The 15,989-nt window shown below is 40.0% G+C and overlaps 1 pseudogene; it reads left to right on the forward strand.

The window, feature by feature from the left end:
- The first annotated feature begins 4,801 nt into the window (after positions 1-4,801).
- LOC132520399 (protein BEX1-like) lies at positions 4,802-5,201 on the forward strand (annotated as a pseudogene).
- Positions 5,202-15,989: the final 10,788 nt, after the last annotated feature.

Here is a 15,989-nt window from a genome sequence, read left to right on the forward strand (position 1 = left end):
CATCTACACATCAGCATTGATCAGTTCAGTGAATTAGAGGTCAACTAGCAGAGAACCAGAACAAGCCTCTCTGAAATGAGACAATAGTGTCCTGCACACCGTGGGGTGCTCTCAATGGACCCTGATGCCTCGTGTGGGAACAGGAAGTGAAGTCAAGGGCGGGAGGTGTTGCTGAAAGCAGCCACAGGATTCTGTCTGGGAAGGGGTAGTACCTGTGACTCGTGTGCCTCGTCTGTCAGGAGATTCAAGGGTTTCACAGTTTTGCCATGAAAGGAGCATTCATGTGTGCTCTGCTGCTGATCACATCCCAATTTTGCTTCTTCAATGATTTCAGCCTCACCCCCCCAGCCCGGCACATCTCACAGCCTCACTTCCTTTCCTTCCTTCACGCTCCACCTTGTTCCCGAATTAACTTTCAAAGGTCTGGTCTGACATCTCTTACTTTGTAATAGTGTCTAAATTAATAGTGTCTAAAGCCACCATAACTCTGCTATCAAATCACACAAGCAAAGAACTCAGTACTGGGGGAGGAATTTCCAAGAAGCAGCACAAAAATCAGTACTATGTTTCAAACTGCCACTTTAAAAGACATAATGCCCTATGTTTGTACAGTTCTTTACACATTACAAGCACTTTCCCATGTTTACCTCATCTGATCTTTTTGAATCTTACAGGTATTGTCTTCTGGAAGCTGAAGCTCAGAGAAAGGAGATAACACAAAATATTTAAGACTGAACGGGGTGTTTATGATGTGCAGACACTGCTCTTAGTGTTTAGGTGTGTGAACCCACTTAATGCTCATGACAACCCTGACAGGAAGGTACAGTAATTACCCAGTGAGGGCATGGGGCACCAAGAGGCCCCATGGCTTAGCCAAGATTGCACGAGCATGCACAGGAAGCGGTAGGAAAGCGGGGAACCCAGCCAGACCACATGCTGAGCACACAGGCTTGTCCTCTGTGCTCATGTACCTCCCTCTGCGTGAGCGGCAAAAACCAGGCTGTCGATGCCAGGGCTTGTGTACCATCTGTTGGTCCAGGTCATTACTACTGTTAGTGATGGTGCTGAGGAGGTGTGTGTGGGGGGGTGAGTTTTAATAAAGGTAGATGATTTATAATCTTGTCTTTCTGAACTTTTATATCCTAAAACTAAGCACACGGACACACACACTTTACTTGTATGAACTGATGACAGTTTTTTTTTTTAATAATTGAAAAAAAGAGTCAAACTGATTACTCTTTGGAGAAAAGGGTACCGTGTTTCTTCCCAACTCCCCTCAAAATAGGCTTCACAAAAGAGATGCAGGAGATGGAGCCTGAATAGAGTGGCTGTGCAGGTGGATAGTAGGGGCTGGGGGGATGGCTGAGAGAGTAAATACATCAAGACATGCTCATTTTGCTTCTATTATTATATACCTCACTCTGGTAGCTATAAAAAAGACCTTTCTGAGGATATATCCCTCAAGGAGCTTGCACTGTCTAGGAGACAAGCCCTACAGATATAAACTAATTAGAGAACACCACTAACACAAGTGCGAGAGTGTGCAGTATTGACAAGTGATTCCCATCCTGGACATGAGGATCTAAGGCCAAGTACAGTTTATTGTGCACAAGCTCTGTAGTGCTACGTGGCAGACTGTAAGGATCTTTGTTTTACATACCAGTGTGTGTGTGTGTGTGTGTGTGTGTGTGTGTGTGTGTGTGTGTGTGTGTGTGTGTAGGGCAATGGAAGGTATATGATCATATGATTGTGATTATACTTTTAATCTCTATTGATTGAGAATATACATATATATGTGTAGATGAATTCAAGAACACCTTGGAATAAGGATCTTGCACCTATGGGTGCAGGACCTGCACGCTTTAAGAAAAAAAGCAAAATGAGTCAGGAAAGATGGGAGGTTGTGGGACTTAGGATAGACAAGAAGAACTAGTGAAATGTGGATTAAAAGAAGAGATGTTCAAAGCAGAGGGAATACAGAGTTAAGGCTCAGATGACGGTATCAATTTTGAATTTGTGGGGCCAGTAAGGAATAACGTCATTTTTCAACTCTACGTTTTTCGTGGCTTTCTCTTTTCATAATCTAATATAGTTAAGTAAGAACCTACTTGGAATGGAATTGTTCCTTATAATTTCATGGCCAAAGGCATCATGAAAATTATTCAGATTGTTATTTTTTCCATTGCAATGTATCTAGATCACTTAGGTAATTCACAGTAGAGATGTATGGACTAGGCCAGATCATCTTCAATACATTCTTTCCATTCTTACTGGTAGAGAAATTCTAAAGTGAAAACTATAAAATGCCACATACTGATTTCAATAGCTACTCAGATCTGGTTAAACGGATCTTGCCATGTCTGGAGTGTTTAGCCCTCTAGAGGGGAACAAAGGCAGCACTCCATTGAATACCTGGGTAATCAGCCTGTTTATTGTACCATTGTCCTGAGAAGTACCAGTGACTATTTCTGATTTTCCAAAGAACATTAAACAATAGTGGAAGGAATGTTCTTAGAGCATAGGGCAAACATTTTAGCTTTATAGCTTGACATCTGAGATTACACCCAGACAACATTCAGTTTCCTATATCCTCAGGCTAATAATATTTTACTTCCTAAAAGGCCTGTGTTGTTTCCCCGCTTCAAGACAAGGTTCCCAAAGAGAAAAAGAGATGTTAGACTCTTTATGGTGATCCAGATAAATGAAGACAGAGCTAGAGGTGGAGAAATTATGTTGTTTCACAAGAGAAAGTAGGATGGGGACAGAAGGAGGTTGTATCAATCAGCTACGGTTGTAATGACACTATATATGTAATGAAAGACATGTAATGACATGAATAACAAAGCACCCCAGAACTCAGGGGACTACAACACGAGCATTGCTTTTTCTTGTGCACAAGTCTTTAGCTTTGCAGCCATGACTGCTCTAGGCTGTGGGTTGGCTCTAGAATGCACGTTGGGACCAGATCCACTCTAGATGTCTTTCATCTTCCTTAAACAAGTGTGGACAAGTGACTGCCTGAAGCAAGTTCTTCCTGATACTCAGCAACCTGGGTCATTACCACAAACCAAAAATCAAATGTGAGAAAAACCTGGAACTTCTAAAGAATCTCTTGAGATGCAAGAAAAAGAAAAAAATACCATTCGTGACCTGGGAAATATGGTTCTCTCCAAACAGCCTTCCTGACCTCACACCCTTGCTCCTACTTCCCATGTATACCTTCTGATGAGCTTCTGAATTTTCTCTACTCCTTCAAGTCCACTGATACATGGCTAAACTCATAATACCCCCAAAACTTGATATTAAAGGAAAGAGGCAAAGAAAGAGAAAGGCCACATTTAGTAACAAACAGAAGACCCTACTTTGTAAGTTACTCATTCTCTCTACGCCTCAGTCTCTACAAAATGGGACTTTTGACTGTAGACAACGTTGGCAGCCTAAAAGCAGTAAAGCAACTAGATGCAGGGGAATGGAGCTGCAAAGTCTTGAGTGCCTTCCTGAGAGACATGCTAGAATTAAACAACTTTAGCAACAGCTTCTCCTTAAATAAAAATCACCATTAAGAGAGTTTCTAAAGGCCAAGCCTGAACCCAAAATAAATATGTTAATAGATACTTATTGGGGGCTTCCCTGGTGGCACACTGGTCGAGAGTCCGCCTGCCGATTCAGGGGACACGGCTTCGTGCCCCGGTCCGGGAAGATCCCACATGCCGCGGAGCGGCTGGGCCCGTGAACCATGGCCGCTGAGCCTGCGCGTCCGGAGCCTGTGCTCCGCAACGGGAGAGGCCACAACAGTGAGAGGCCCGCGTACCGCCAAAAAAAAAAAAAAAAAAGATAAATACAAGGCATCAACGTATTAAAGAGGCAAAGATAAAATGCTATGGGAGTTCAGAATAAGGAGTACTACTGCCACCTGAGTTGAGAGCAGAGAAAGGGGTAACATGGAAAACTTCACAGGGAAGATGGAATTGGAGATAGGAGGTACAGAATTTGAACTTCAAGCACAGGATAAGTCATGCCCTGCAAAGTGAAGGAAGGTGAACAAAGTAGCAGAGACATGGGGAGGTCATGGGTGGGAAGAACATTAATTCAGCCTCACTGGCACAAAGGATAAATCAAGAGATATAGTGAGAAATGGGGTCAGAGGGGTAAATTGAGGCTGGATATGGAGGGTCTCAAGTGCTACACAGAAGTGTCTTATTTTGTATCATACACCCAACTGACAGGACAGGAGGATGATGAAAAAAATGGACAGGTGTGCAATTTTATAGTAAGTGAGGCCCAAATGAAAATATCAGTATCAACTTTGACTTCAATGTCACAAAGAAGCAAAACCTTTCCACACATTTTGAAAAAATCATTACCATAAAGAACAAGTGACTTAGCCTGGCTGAAGTGGGATCACGGTAAAGAATTTTGCATTTCATTTAGCTTTATAAATACGTATTTCTCCACTTGCTTTTAATCTGGGGGAAAAAAGTTCTCCAATATCCTTCTCCATGAAAATGATAAGATTTTCACATCTGGTGTCTATCTGTAAAGAACACAACATATTCAAAACTTCACTTAGCTTGGAGTGGGAGATTTAAGTCCTGGATTGTATCAATATCAAAGCTCTAAGCTGCACGTGATAGGAAACGTCAACTCAACTAGCTTAAAAAATAAACAAGGGGCCGGGTAGGGGCCAACCGCCTGGCTGCAGCACCCCACTGCCCCAACCCCAACCTTCTGCAGGTCTGTAGGTTTCAGTGAAGCAGCGAGAGAATCGGGAGGAGGAGACAGCAAGGACAGCCCAGAAGCAATGGTGTCGCAAAAGGAACAAGCAGTAAAAAAAATCTCAGCATGGAAAGTGCCAACCAGGAGAATGAAAAAAAGGATGAAAAGGAACAAGATGCTAATAAAAGAGAGCCTTTGGTCCTCCCTTTGGAAGCTGGTGAATATCGTGTACCTAGAGGAAAGTTCCATGTTAGGCATAGAACTTTCCTAGGCAGTTCCTACGCAGTTGCATGTTAGGCAGCCCATCCTGCAGTATATACGGGACACGACTCAGAGGCTTGGAGAACCACAGGCAAGGATGAGAGAGGAGAATATGGAAAGGATTGGCGAGGAGGTGAGGGAGCTGAGGGAAAAGCAGTCTGTGGGCAGTTAGCACGGACCTCCCTCACCGTGACCATCGTGATGAGTTTTGCCTTATGCCTTGAATCCTGATGTTTTTCCCTGAAGTTAATAGGGAGACACACCTGCTTCCTTAACTTACATGTTTGTGACGTACCTTTGTTGTAAACCTTTTGGTGTTACTTGTTTCTTGCGGGTCTCCTATTTCCAGCTTCTAATTGAATATTGTGTTTTTGATCCAATCTGTAAGTTTCTGTCAGCAGGAGAGTTTTACTTATTGCATGGAAAAATGTTCATTATATACTGTGAAGTTAATAAAGCAGTTTTAAAAAAAAAAGTAGGGGCTTCCCTGGTGGCACAGTGGTTGGGAGTCCGCCTGCCGATGCAGGGGACACAGGTTCGTGCCCCGGTCCGGGAGGATCCCGCGTGCCGCGGAGCGGCTGGGCCGCTGAGCCTGCGCATCCGGAGCCTGTGCTCCGCAGCGGGAGAGGCCACAGCAGTGAGAGGCCCGCGCACCGCAAAAATAAATAAATAAATAAGACCAACAAGGAACTACTGTATAACACAGGGAACTATATTCAATATTTTGTAATAATCTATAAGGGTAAAAGAATATGAAAAAGAATATATATATATCTGAATCACTGTGCTGTACACCTAAAACTAACACTATATTATAAATCAACTATACTGCAATTTTAAAAAACTAAACTAAATTTTTAAAATAAAGATGAGTTGGCTGCACACTGAAAAACGAGAAACAAATGAAGAAAATAATCACTCTTAAGCCAAAAAGCCATTGGTTAACTACTCAGGTATATGTTTGCATGTTGAGTTTCCCCACACCTGAGAAGATAACCAAAGTCATGGGCTGAGAGGAGGGGAGAGGAGAGGGAAGCAGAGACTAATTAAGGGGGCAGGAGAAGGTGACACTGACAATCTTAAACTCACAAGAGCAGTTGGGTTATCCTCACTGCTTCCATTGAGGGGCATCAAGAAAAGAGTGGAAACAATAAAAGAAATGCTTGCAAAGATAAAAACTAAACAAACAAATAAATAAGAATTACTACCTCATATAACTAGAAATTCAAGGCAGAAAGTTTCCAAAATTGGTTAATTCAGCAACTCAGCAACATGATCCAGAACCCCAGCGATTTCCCTTTCTGCTCCGCCATCCTCAGCATGCCACTCGCCGTAGGGCTAGCTCCCCTCGTGGTGACAAGGTGGCTGCCTCAGTCCTAGGCAGCAAATCTCAATCGGTAAAGCCCAGCTGAAAAAAGGAAGGCATCAGTCCTGTGTGTCTGCTTTCAGGAGCCAGAGAACTTTTACAAGAAGCCCCTTGAACAGACTTTTCCTCTCATTTCATTGGCTAGTTGCCAGGAAGAGTTCACACGCCTGTTCTTAAGGCTGAGACTAATCAGGATTAGCTCTGGGTCACTGAGTCAAGGGTAAAAACCTCAACAATTAGGATCAGACACCAAGGAAGAGTAAACGGCCTCGGGTTGGCAACCAACAATGCCTGCTGTATAGCCTCCCACTACATGCTGGATGACTGTGTATGACCTTTAACATCTCTGAGCCACTACATCCTCATTTGTAAAATAAGGAATTTCATCAATTCCACATGTTACTTTTCAACTTCCTGTTAATTATCTTTCATGAAATGTTATCTTTCTCTTCCAAATTTTCTTCTCTTTAGTTGTATGTCTTGTTTTTGACTGAAATTTAGGAAGCTGGTGGTTTAATGCTGCAAAGGCATTTCAGATAAAATTGAGATGAACAGAAAAAAAGTGGTAGAAAAAATTTGCAATTCATACAGAAAAAGGGCTGATTTTATATATATAGACATATAAGAAAGAAGGTTCCTTCAAATGGGAAAGAAAAAAATCAAATTAAAAAATGGGTGAAGTTTATAAAGAAACAGATCCTGAAAGAAGAAATACAAATGATTCTTAGGTATCTGAAAATGACACAGTTCAGTTATAGTGAGAACCATTCACATTAAAACTACACCTCAAAACCATTTCTCACCTGTTAGACTGGAAAAGGTCCAAAAGTTTGGTAATGCCCTCCATGGGCAAAACTTCAAGAAAGCAGGAGCCGCGTGTGTCTCCTATAAAATTGGAGATGGGGAGACTCCTCTGCAGGGTAAGTAGCTGATAGCTCTCCACATGACAAATGCACATGCCCTCTGAGCCAGCAAAGCCAATTTTAAAATATTGTCCTATATTGTATCTCTGGTAACAAGATAATTCACTGCAAAGTTGTTTTTTAAAACAAAATACTGGAAACATCTCAATATCTGTCAATAGAGGATTGGTTTAAAAAAATTAAGTAGTATACTGCATACATACAGAGAAATAGTATGTCTGAGGAAAAGCAAAAAAAAAAGGAAGACTGAGGTGGTCATACATATACTGATGTGAAAAATCTCAAAGACCCACAGACCAAGAGAACGCACATAGTATGATAATATTTGCTCAAGAAAAGTGGAAAAATATATACTATTTTTGCTCGTATTTAACTATCTCATGAATTGCTTAGAAACTAATCACACTGATTCCCCCTGTGGAAGAAAACTTGACAACTGGGAGACAGAGTTGGGAGAAAAAAATGTTTTCACTGTAAATCATTTTATATTTTTTGAGTACTTAACTATATAGGTACATTGCCTATTCAAAGTTAAATAAAACACTTTAAAATTATTATGATAGATGCCTCATAAAACTAAAAAGTTTACTTCAACATCTATCTCACAAAATGTAACAATAATCATCATAAGCTGGAAAAAAACTCCTACAATATACATTTCTATTCAGGAAAAAGTACATTTTTTAATTTAAAAGAATATATAAGTAGACTTAAGAACAGTATTTGCTCATTGACTATTGACTGTTCCTAAAAACGATGCCTGTGGGGTGGTTGAAGTTGGTTTATAACAGTGAGCATCTAGAAATTGATTGTGTATAGAAATCCAAACTTTGGTATCCTGCCATCAGCTGCTGTGGAAGCCATGTAATTCACTCACTAGGAGCCCCCTCAGGGCAGGAGAGGAGCCAATACATTTCCTTATTTCCTTGTTCAACTGCCACAAACCAGCAAAACATGACTAGACCCATGATAAAGATCAACCCTCAGCTTCACCTGTATCATTATGGAGATTGGATTTTCTTTAAAGATGAGAATCAGGACCACATTTTAAGCAAGTGCACATATCTATTTTGAACACTGGGCAATAAGAAACTTCCCTGATTTGAACTATAGCAAGCTATTTGGGGAAACTATAATAGTGGGAGTACTGTCCAGAATAGTCTAGCCAGCCACCGCCAGAAACAAAACTCCTCTTTGTACATTTCTGAGTGCATCCCAGCAATACAATTTTTTGACTTCAGAGCCTCCTTTACATCTTTCATATCCTATTTACAAATAAATTCATTTGTAAATTATCTACATTGACTTCTTTAGTAATAAATTATATATAAAACCTACACAAGAAACAGCAATTTTTTTTTTTTTTTTTTTGCGGTACGCGGGCCTCTCACTGCTGTGGCCTCTCCCACTGCAGAGCACTGGCTCTGGACGCGCAGGCCCAGCGGCCATGGCTCATGGGCCCAGCCACTCCGCGGCATGTGGGATCTTCCCGGACCGGGGCACGAACCCGTGTCCCCTGCATCGGCAGGCAGACTCTCAACCACGGTGCCACCAGGGAAGCCCAAGAAACAGCAATAATTTTAAAGATCAAGAGATAAATATATATAAAAGTTTTAATATTTCCTTCCTACAGTCCAGCATCATGTTCTCCTTCTGGTGCACACACCCTAACAGAATATCAAAATTAAATAATTTAGTAATTTTGTCAGAATTTTCATACTGTTAGAACTTTTGTTTGTGAATGTAATTATAATTAATATCTGTATCTGAACCAATAAGATGACTTATTTATCCAAAAAAAAAAAAAGATTTCATGATCCTGAACTACACAGAAGGCTGTGTCCTACATGTTTTAAATGAAATAATGATTAAGAACTCCTTATCCTTGTCCTTAAGGAGCAGAGAACTTAGTAGGGATGTTGCAATCCATGTTTTTATGTAAAATCTGCATTACCAGGAACTGATAACTATTATATACTCAAATGATTTGCAGTTTAGAGGGAAGATTAAAGGGCATTTCAACAGGAATCTTCAAGAAAGACATGACTGAAGAGGCTAGGTTACATCTTGGCTTTGAATCACAAGAAGCATTTCAACCAGTGGAGGTGGGTGTGGGCGGGTCATGGTAAGGCTGCCATGCCATTCTACATGGGGAGAAAGGCAGAAGCAATATGGTAGAACGATGAGGGGTGCTCAAAGAGCAAGGAGAGGGCTTCCCTGGTGGCGCAGTGGTTGAGAGTCCGCCTGCCGATGCAGGGGACACGGGTTTGTGCCCCGGTCCGGGAAGATCCCACATGCCGTGGAGCGGCTGGGCCCGTGAGCCGTGGCCGCTGAGCCTGCGCGTCCGGAGCCTCTGCTCCGCAACGGGAGAGGCTACAACAGTGAGAGGCCCATGTACCGTAAAAAAAAAATAAATAAATAAAAAGAGCAAGGAGAGGTGAGCTGGAAGTGTGAACGGGGAGTCAGACTGTGGAGGACCTTGAATTGCTGGCTAAGGATTTGGGTGTTTACTTAACACTCATTAAGAAAGCTCTGAAGAAGATGTAATGGAATTGAAAGAATTCTAAAATAAGAGTTAGGACACCTGGTTCTAGTGCTACTTACAGTTATCTGATATCAAGAAAATTAATCTCTCTAAACCTCATTTTCTTTCCTAGATGAAAGCTTCTTTCATCACTGATATTCTATAATTCCTCAAGGACCTTTGAGCTTGCCTTAGCATAAGCTGGGATCTGGTTAAAAGTATATCATAATAATCCAGAGGCAGGTAATGGTGGTCTACACTAGGGAGGTGGCAATGGTGTCCACAACAATGGAACAAGGACTGCCCTGCTACAGGCTTTACTTAAGAAATTGTCCAAATAAGACTGGAAAGGAAGAAAGAATATGAATGACATTGCCAAGATCTTACCCTGGGGCATAGTGAGTAATTGGAAACAGGGGGACAGGAGAGAGAAATGCAAGAGGATTAAAAAATTGTTAGCCTACATTATCAAGACAATTTCAGCACCATTAACAGAGGGATTGGGATTTGAAAAGGAAAATATTCTAGAAGTAGGAGGTGAGGACAGTTTGCAGCCTATTCAGTAGGTAGGAGATTGTCTGGGTCAAAATCTCCAGCAAGGAGTTGTTAAATTGACATGATAGATTTGAGAGTCATCCCCCCAGAAAGGGAAAATTCAAGATCAAAATTATAAATAAATGTTTCCAAAGAGTTTATAAAGACATAGGAAAATGCTCAGGAAATATTCTCAAGGGGGAAAAGAAAACAATATATACATTTTGGTTGCAATGTACGTATATATAGGTTCACAGATAAAAGGTAAAACCAAAATAATCAAAGTATTATTATTCAGTCTACATTATGAATATGTAAGCGAATTTTATTCTTTATACTGTTTTCTCCCAGTGTTCTATAATGAACATACATTATTCTTATAAACAGAAAAGAAAAACAGTAAAAAAAGAAATGCAAAAATAAAAGTGATGATCAAAAAGTTTCTATTAAACCTTGATCAGATTTTTAACACAAATGTCTCTGAAAAAAAGATCTGTCTCAGAAGTGCTTATACTGACTAAAAATCACAGTTCACGAAAGTCCAGTGGGACACAAGGCAAGAATTAATTTTCTCAAGACTACATGGTTCCAGTTATAAACAATGGGCTATTTATTCTCACATTCCTAGTAGAATCAGGCACATTCTACCTGTCTTCTTCCATAACAGGCGTCTGTATTCTTAAAAGAGAAATGGAAATATATCTGGACATGGAGAAAACCTTTGAGGGAGAAAAGATAACTCTAAGTGTCAAGGTAGAAAACTTGAGCTTCAACAATACAGGACTGCCCCATTCAAATCACTCTATCACCAAGCATTAAAACCAAGACTTCAGTTCTAATTTTATGGTTAATACATGTTGGCAGCATCTTTTCTCTTAACCCCCGACAAAAAACTGTATCAAATATAGGAGGAGTCTTAACTGAAAAAGAGACACTGTTATTAAATCTAGAATTAAGCAATCTAATTTGTTGGGTCTGATGTAACCAAAGTATAAAAAAAAGTAAATATATTGGCTTTGTCTACTCAGAAACTCACATTTATGCTAACATTAACTATAATTAGCCTAGAGCAGAATATAGCAGATAATCAACAAGATACAAGATTCCAGGATTCCTCTGAAATTGGTTAGTATTTTTCCTTCCTAGCTATCTGGAAGGGAGCTATTTGGGTTACACCAAGTGGCCTGAGACATTCATTTCTCCTAATGAGAATTCTCCTAGGGCCACTTGGATAAGGATAAAAACATAACTGACCCATGTGATGTCATGAATAAAAAGAACAGACAGTGACAGGAACAAAAGAGAGGTCATTCCTTATGTATCATTTAGGTGGGAGGTAGTTAAGGTGCTAGGTGCTCATCTGCAATTTCTTAGCCCAATGGGAGCGATCACTGGGTCAGCCTAGACTGCTGATCCCACATCTGGAGCGCTAGAGAGTAATGTCCAGCTGAGGACTGAATCTAGCTTAGAGCAAACCTCCAGAAAGAACTATAGTTGCACCATAAATGACTTTCTAATATCCTCTGCTTATGATCTCACTAGGGTACCAGAAAACAACATAGCATATTGAAAGGAACACAGGTTTTGAAACTACAAAGACCTTGATTTAAATTCCAGTGCCACCATGTGACACTTACCATATGACCTTAGACTAGTCATTTAACCACTTGGAGCCTGAGTTTTTGCATCTGTGAAAATGGGGGGAGAAAATTTTACAGGGGATAATCATGATAATTGAGATAACCACCTACAAATACAGTTAACTGTATCAACTCAATGCTAATATAGCAAATTGCCTTGTAACAAAGAACTCTTGTATTAGTCAGGTTCTCCATAGAAGCAGAACCAACATACCAACATGAGACAGATGATATATATATATATACACATACATACAGATACATAGATAAATATATAAGCAGATAGATACATGGAGAGAGAGAGAGAGAGAGAGAGAGAGAGAGAGAGAGAGAGAGATTATTAAAGCTGAGAAATCCCAAGATCTAAAGCAAGCAAGCTGGATACCCAGAAGAGCTGATGATACGGTTCCAGTCCAAAAGCCAACAGACTTCAGACTCAAGAAGAACCAATATTTCAGTTTGAGTCCAAAGGTAGGAAAAGACTGATGTTCCAGCACAAGTAGCCAGGTAGAAAGTGATCTATCTTACTTGCCAGGGTGTTAGCCTTTTTGTTTGATTCAGGCCTTCAACTGATTGGACGAGGCCCACCCACAATGGGAGGACAATCTCCTTAACACAGTCCAATGATTCAAATGTTAATCTCATCCAGAAATACCTTCACACACATACCCAGAATAATTCTTGACCAAATATCAGGGCACCCCGTGGCCTACTCAAGTCGACACATGAAGTTAACCATCACTACAAAATCTTAGTGGTTTACAAGAGGAATTCATCCCCCTTAGACCAGTGGCTACCCCATGCATGATCTCACAACAATGGCGGACATGCATGAGAACATGTCCATTTCATGTACAAGCACATTTAAGCATCTGTTCACATCATGTCTGTTAACATCAGATTAACTAAAGCAAGCCACATAGCAAATCCAACATTTATAGAACATGAAAATATACCCACCTCTGGTAGGAGAAACTGCAAAGCCACAGAACAAAGGGCTTGAATGCAGAGAATGGCAAAAACTGTGGGCAAATAATACAATTTACTATGGTAACCCATGCCAGGCACATGTTAGTCAAAAAATTTTATTTGTGTGCCTTTCCCACTCCCTCCACCCCAGTTCCACTTGCTGTTTTCCAAGAATTTTCCCATTCCTCTATGCAATGTTCTACATTGAATACAAATATAATGTTTTAAAGAATTAAGATAATGCTATTAATAAGAAAATGCTCTTTCACTCTATGGAAAGTTTCACATACCAGGCAAGATGCTTCCTTAACTGACCCACAGTACCTTTTAGTTCATTGCCCTGAGAAGTTTTACTATCAATTAGGAATGTACAGTGTGTATAAGTAATTTACATCCTATTCTTCAGTGTGTCCTACTTGCCTGTTTCAAATTTCACCTGCTGTTATTTTGCTCAATTAACTATGCTTGTTCCACAATTATCTAATCTATTTAGTATGTACTGAGAGCCTTTAAAGCTCCTTTCTCATCTTTGCCCTGACTAAGTAATTTATCATCTGGCACGTTAACCGTCGGGCCATTCAGCCCAGCTTGTCAGAAACTTCTTTGAAAATATGAACATTTCAAGTCCCAGTGTAGAAGGCATGGATGTTGTACAATTAATTTCTTTTCATGCTGTGACTTGCCTTTTTCTCTTCCTTGTTTTGCTAATCTCTCAACTCATTTTTAAATCCATGATAGAATTTTAAGTCTCACTACAATGCTGCCAGTTTCTTTGTGTACTTCTTTATGGAACAAATATGAAGATCTTATCAAGATATCAAGAGTCACAATTACTTGAGGCAACATGAAAACCACTCATAAAGAACTGAAGGGTTCATGTGGAATTTTAATCTTTAGAAGCCAATGTTTAACAGGAAGATGGGTATTTAACCCTTAAGATGTCTTATTTCAGGGCTTCCCTGGTGGCGCAGTGGTTGAGAGTCCGCCTGCCGATGCAGGGGTCACGGGTTCGTGCCCCGGTCCGGGAAGATCCCACATGCCGTGGAGCGGCTGGGCCCGTGAGCCATGGCCGCTGAGCCTGTGCGTCCGGAGCCTGTGCTCCGCAACGGGAGGGGCCGCAACGGTGAGAGGCCCACGTACCGCCAAAAAAAAAAAAAAAAAAAAAGATGTCTTATTTCAAAGGAAGATCACTACATTTATTGCCTCTTCTAGGATCTATCAGGCCCTGTATGGATATGTGCTCACTTTATTTCACTTTAATTCTCACCACAACCTTACCAAATTGTTACTGTTATTTCTACTTTACAGATTGAAAAAAAAATGTGTTAACCACAAGGACCCGACCAGGGTTGTCAGCAAAGATGTGAAATTCCTAATGGTTGATTTCAAAGTCCGTCTTTCCTCTAAACCTCACTTAATAGCTCTTTCTCATTCTTTTGTCTATGACTCTTAGTGATAAAGAAAATTTCTCACCATTCCATAGCTATATTGGGTATTATATTTCAAAAATAAATTGAAGCAAGAGGACAAAACACCAGGTTTTTCAAACTATATTCTTCCCTTAAAAAAGAAAAAAAAAAGCATATATATATATATATAAAATATGACTCTCTATGGCAGTGTTCCCCTCCCAATTTGAAAATCAATCCTTTATAGTATTAAAATTAGTTCATGAAAATTATCTCCCCTATACCAGTCTCCAAATTCACTAGGCTTATTTACTGTTCTCACCATACAGTAACTCCGGACATTTCTGCTCTGACATTCCTATTAGTAAAAAATTTTGCATATCCATCTCCAAAGCAAGTATATTGATTTATACATTATTTACATGGACTATTTTGATCCATATGCTAAACTTTTCATAAAGCTAATGTTTTTCTTGTTTTCAGGAAACAAACTTAATTAGAAGTTTTAGTATCTTTTCCTCCACCTCCAGGTGGGAGCAAGGGTAGTTAGAGACCAGTGCTGAATCATAAGCTCCTTGAGGTCCTCAACAGTGTCTTATTTGCCTTTAACTCTTTGAGACTGAGCCCAGACCTGGACCATGCTAGGCATGGAATTGAGGCTTGTAAGATGAACAATGGATGATGGAGCTGACTTTTTAGGAAAAGATCAGAGCCAAGCCTTTGTTGTACTTCTCTAACTCCAGAAAAATATCTTTTGTCAAGAGCACATCGGGGTAAAAAAAAAAAAATTAAAGAAAAGAACACATCAGGCCTTACATTCTTTCCTCAAATAATCTGAATTTTCTCATGAAATGAATCTGACTTGCTGCCATAACACTCAAATCTCCACTCTAAGATGAAATGGTTCCTAGGAAAGGGCACTGGCGTGAGACTTCGGGATTTGAGTTTCAGCCCTTTTACTGGCTTAACTTCATGCCTTTGCACAAGTCAATCCAGCCCTCTGAGTCCCTTTTGTACCAACTATTAGAGAAGCATGGAATGGATAATTATGAATAACACTGCAGCTATACCCATCTAAATAAAGACTGCTTATACTTTTTTTCTAAAAAAAAGTTATATTGTGTATATTCAAAGATTTATATTATATAAAAACCTTGAAAAATAGTTACTCGAACTAGTCTGAGACTGAGAAAAAAATCCAAAAGCTGTTCCTTCTTCTCTGTATTCCTCAGTAAACAAGCAAATGATGCCCAGAGGTGAGTAAGGATGTGGCTAGGTCCAAACACAGTTAAGGGTTGTAAGAGGTACCATCCTTCAGCAACTCCCCTGTAAACATACTGTGTAATAAATTCCCAACTGTTTCCCTATGAAGCCTACCTTTGTGGTAGAGTCTCTAAGGAGAGATAAAGACAATCGATCTAAGGCTAACGGATGATGCAATAAGAACCAAGTCATATATTTATTTGTTCTGGTCTGTTCCTGTTCAGGGAATGGATGTAACTTGATTAAATTACAAAAATGCTATTATAGGAAAAGACAAATAAAGGAGCGTTGGGGTTAGGGGAGGAGAGCCTCTTTCTTAGAATAGCTGAAAATTTCCATTTTCAAAGAAATAACATTTATTTATATAATTAAATATATCATGTA

This window comes from Lagenorhynchus albirostris, chromosome 5 (genome assembly GCF_949774975.1).
Source record: "Lagenorhynchus albirostris chromosome 5, mLagAlb1.1, whole genome shotgun sequence".
NCBI classification, from domain to species: domain Eukaryota; kingdom Metazoa; phylum Chordata; class Mammalia; order Artiodactyla; family Delphinidae; genus Lagenorhynchus; species Lagenorhynchus albirostris.